Here is a 5855-nt window from a genome sequence, read left to right as displayed (position 1 = left end):
TAAAAGCCTTTATTATATTCTAATTCTATTTGGGACAAGTTTAGAATAAAATTATTAATTAGCTCTAAACTTATCTATATAATACTATTATATAATTAGATTATCTAATTAAAAAAATAATTATATAAGAAATACTAAAACTTAAGCCTAAGTCTTTTATATATTACTTATTTTAGAAATATTAAAGTTTTCTATTACTTTCTATATATTTCTTGGTATTTTATTTAGCTTATAATTATATAAATATAAATTCTTTTCTATTATACTTTTATACTAGTTATAAATAATACTTTTTATATAGCGGATTTCTTCTAAATCTTAAAAGAAATCTATATAAGATATATTTATAATATAAGATCTCTTTATTCTTATATATTCGGATTTATATATTTAGTTACTAATCTTTTTTAGACTAAATAGGTTATAAAGTATTTCTTTCTTATAAATATTAATCCGAATATTTCTTAATAAATATATATTAGACCTATATAGCCTTTTATAAATAAGAATAACTCTTAGCCTCGAAAACAGATTTATTAAATCTATAATAAGCTAGATATAGCTTATAACTAGCTAATAAAAGCTATTTTATTATTATTATCTTCTTTTTTTCTTTCTTTTTCTTTTCTTTTATCTATTAGCTTTTATTTATAGTTCCGGAATTAGTTTATTTATAATCTTAGCCTAATAAATATTAAATATAAGAATTATAGTATAAGATACTAGATATTAAAGGTAATTATAGGTATAAATTAGAAATTTAAGTTCTATTATAAGAAAAAAGATATAGTAATAAATAAGTTATAGGTATTTCTATTCTTTTTATAAATACTTTTTTAAAGAAAATAATTTATAAACCTATAGCTTTTATTAAAATATAAAGATATATAACTTTATACTTATTTTTATATCTATAAGCTATACTAAAAATATATATATTAATCTTTTTTATAGTTTTTATTACTTTTATATCTATAGAAAGCTATTTTATTATTAGAGATTCTTAGAACTAGATTTATAATAGATTCCGGCCTTTATTTAATTATTTTTTTATAATTTAGACTATATAACTAATCTTTAGTTATAATATTACCCGTAATATAATTAAGCTATTTTCTATAGCCTTTATAAAATACTTATAAATTATAGTAATTTTTTTATATAAATTTATAAAATAGTCCGGAAATAATTAGCTAACTAAATAAATTACTTTCGAATTCTTTTTAGCTTATAAATATACTTAATTCTCTAGTCTAGAATAAACTATTACTATAAGAATTTTTCTATAGCTATAGAACTAGTAGAAATTCTTTTAAATAAATTTATAAATAAGAATTAATATAATATTTTCTTTATAGTCTATAAGTTTAGTTATTAAAATCTATAACTTTATTAAATAGCTATTATTTATATAATATATATATTACTTTATTATATATTTCTCTTTTTATATAATAAATATAGATAATACTATAGAATAATCTTATAAAATACCTATTATATTTATTAATAAATTCGTTTAAAGTAATAGCCCTTTTACTAGTTCCGTTTATATATTTATAATTATAAGATATTATTTTTCTTTTATATTTACTAGTTCTTTTAGTAATATATTATAAATATTTTTATTATTTATAAGACTATATTCCTTAATTAGCTTTATTTATACTAAGATAAGATTTATATAGATATATATAATAGTTTAATAAATATTCTTATTTATAAGAATATCTTAGTAATTAATCTAAATTAGTAGTTTATTCTTTTATTCTCTTTTATAAATAGAGATTAATTTATATAATAGCTTTTTTAAGATTTAATAGCTATTATTTATTATTTTAGAAAGTTTATCTTTTTTATTACTTTTATAACTAATTCGTAATAGTTAGAGATTATTTAAAAACTATATAGCTTATAACCTATAGACTAGTTAGATCTAATTACTTATATATTTTAATTTAAAATTTAAAAGCTTTTTATAAATTTCAAGAATAGTTTTTTTAGATTATATATAAGCTATATTTATATAATTAAATACTAGAAATAAAAGCTTTTATATTTATATTTACTTTTATTTTTATAAGTATTTATAAAGTTTAATATATCTAAATATATAAATAAGGTTATATATACTAAATTACTAGATCTATTATAGAACTTTATAAATAAGCTTTTAGTTTTAGTTATAAATAATATATTTTATAGTCTATATAGAAAGAATTATATATAGGTCCTATATATAGTTTATAGAAAAGCTTATAGCTTATTAGTATATTTTAAGAGGTTTTTAAAGGCTTTTATAAACTATATTATATTTATAAAAATAGCTATTTTAAATACTATTACCGGAATAATAAATAGATATTTATAATTTATAAATCCGGTATTTAAAATTAGTAAACTATTTATAATAATTATTAGATTATTTTATATAACTTGTATTTTCTTTAGAAATTCTATTTATATATTAATATAGAAATATATATTTTAGTTTAAATAATTAAATATATTTATAAATATATATATAAAAAAAATAGATTATATAATAGTTATAATTATAGCTATAGATAATAAGATTACCCGATATATATATATCTATTATATAAGTCTATATAAGGCTATTTAATAGCTATTTAAATTTCCTATATATTAGAAATTCTTTTTTATTTAGTATTTTATAATTTATTTTAAAAAAAAGCAAATAGTTTATTTTTCGAATAATATTTCTTTTATAACTCTAGCTATAGAAACTATAAATATTTATTTAACTTTAATAGCTTTCTTTAAATATAATACTATATATAAAAATAGCTAGTAATACTTATATTTAAAGTTTCTGGTTTATTTTATATAGGTTTTAAAAACTTATATATAGAAGTATTATTAATAGAATAATAATAACCGGATTAGCTATATATATTATTATAGCTCTATTTTAAATAAGTAATACTATTTATAGTTTTTATTTATAATTATTTATAACTTATAGTTTTTTATAAATCTATATTTAGTTAAAAGCATTTATTATCTAATATACTAAACTATCTATATTATTTATAGTTTAATAGAAAATAACTAAAAATAATATTAGTATTTTAATAAGGCTATTCTATTTATATTTATAAATAATTTATAAATATTATTCTTAATTAGCCTTTATTAATAGCTAATTATAAACTTATTAGTAATCTAAAACCGGTATAAATACTACTTCTATAATAATTTCTAGTACTAGCTTATTTATAGTAATAGTTTCCTATTTTTATTTTTTAATTTATATTATAATTATAGTCTTTTCTTATTTATATATAGGTTTATAGACTAGTAATAGTTACTTATAAACTATAGGCTTTCATTTTTTATTTAAAATTAGATTAGTAAATATTATTCTTTATTTATATTATATATTCTCGAAAACTAGATATTACTTATAATTATAATATAAGTCTAGTTTAATTCTAATTAGTAATTATATTTTATAAAAATTATTATAGCTATTAAATTAGATTTATAAATAGCCTATTTCTATTTATAAAAGCTAGAAAATATAGGCAAAATATTTTTATATAAGATATTTTATTATTACTTTTATAAATAAAAGCAAATAGTTCTTTATATAATATCTATAGATATTATAGCTTTCTTATTATTAAATAGATATATATTTTATTTCTAGTTTAAGATTCTAATTAAGCTTTATAAATTATTTATAAGTTTTATTATAAAATAGAATGTTTTTAGATAAATTTTCTAGTTTATAAATCTTATTATCTAAGATAAAATACTAATATAATATAAGTATTATTTTAAAGTTATTTACTAGCTTTTAGTAAATTTATAATCTATAATAAATAATATTCTTTTTAGAAAAATACCTATAATTTTTAGTAAAAACTTTAATTAAATTCTTTTAGTTATATTATATAGTTTATAAATAGATATTATTACTATATATTTTTAATAATTATTTATTTATTTATAATTCAAATAGCTTTATTTATAGACTAATATATAGATCTATAAAAGTAAAAATAGCTAAAAGTTTATTTACTAGATTAGTAAATTATTTAATAATTTAAACCCGAATAAAATAATAGTAATTCCGGATTATATAAACTAACTAGTATTAATTATAGATTTAATTAGCTATATTTACTTTCTAGATTTTTTCTTCCGGACTATTATAAATCTATTAACTTTTTATAAATAGTATCTTTTAACTATATTAAATACTATAGTTTTAGAACTTAATATTTATATTTTTAAATATTTATTAGACTAATTATAAATAGACTAATTATAAATAGACTAATTATAAATAGACTAATTATAAATAGGCTAATTATAAATATACTAATTATAAATATACTAATTATAAATATACTAATTATAAATATACTAATTATAAATATACTAATTATAAATATACTAATCTAATTATAAATATACTAATTATAAATATACTAATTATAAATATACTAATTATAAATATACTAATTAGTAAATTCTCTAGATATAAATAAGTTTTCGGATAATAACTTATATAAGCTATTTATAGAATAGTTATAAAATATTAATTTTTCTTTTTTATTATTATCTTAGTTTATTTTTAAAATTAAAGCTTTAATACTACTTTTATAAAATTTATATTTATAAAAAGATTTATATAATAGAATTTAGATAGTAGTTATAAGCTTATAAATATATTATATTAAGGCTTATTTATTTAAAAGGAATTTTAATAACTAGTTATAGATAATTCTATAAATTAAGCTATTTACTATAAATACTAGCCTAAGAATTGCTTTTTTCTAGAAATAGTTTCCGGTTTATTTATATTTTATAATAACTATTAATAAATTATAAGATTAGTTCTTTTATACTATTAGTTTGAACTTATAAATACTTATATTTACTTATAGGCAGTTTTATATAGGGGTTTTCTATATATTATCTATAAAAGGCTTAAGTATTCTTTTATTATATAAAAATTTATTTAGAATATTTAATATAATTTATTCTAAAATCTTAGCTATTTTATTTTAGTATTTTATTTCTTATAAATATTTTATAACTACCGGATAGCCTTATAGATCGGATTAAGGAATTTAAAGATCTATAACTATTTATAACTATCTATAAGTATCTATATCTATCTATAAGTAATTTATAATTATTACTTTAAATATTTTAGGATTTAAATAGATTAAAAATATTATATTATTAAATATTAAAAATATATATTTCTTTTAGATAACTCTTTATAGGATTTATAACTTCTTATTTTATTTACTTTCCTCTTTCTCTTTTTCTCTTTCCTCTTTTCTCTCTTTTTCCTTTTTTTCTTTTCTCTTCTCTTCTCTTTTCTCCTTTTTCTTCTTTCTTTTCTTTTTTTCTATCTCTAGTACCAAGTAATTTGTTCTTTTCTTCTTCTCTAATACTTCTATTTCCTTTTTATAAAGAGCTACTAGCTCTCTATAAAGCTTAGTAAAACAGTATACTATTTAAGAGAAAGTAAATAGATAGTAGTAATAAAAGGTAATAGGATAATAGGCTATTTATATATTAGTTATAATCTATAATAATCTATAATAGATATATATATATAAAAATAATTTACTAGAAGTAATTTAATAAAGCGGATATAGGTTAGTAGTAATAGGGGCAGAAGCTAGAGCTAGAGCTAAAGCTAGAGAAAGAGAGAAAGTAGTAATAATACCTATAAGTACCTATTAGATTAGTTATAGTTTATAAAAAATTAGTAAATAGATATAAAAAGCATTTATAGAAAGAATAATAGGTACTCTTACTACTATAATAGTAGTTAATATAGCTTTCTTTAAACCAACTAGCTA

Source organism: Hyaloscypha bicolor (genome assembly GCF_002865645.1).
Source record: "Hyaloscypha bicolor E unplaced genomic scaffold K444scaffold_126, whole genome shotgun sequence".
Taxonomy (NCBI): domain Eukaryota; kingdom Fungi; phylum Ascomycota; class Leotiomycetes; order Helotiales; family Hyaloscyphaceae; genus Hyaloscypha; species Hyaloscypha bicolor.
This window is presented reverse-complemented; position numbering follows the sequence as displayed.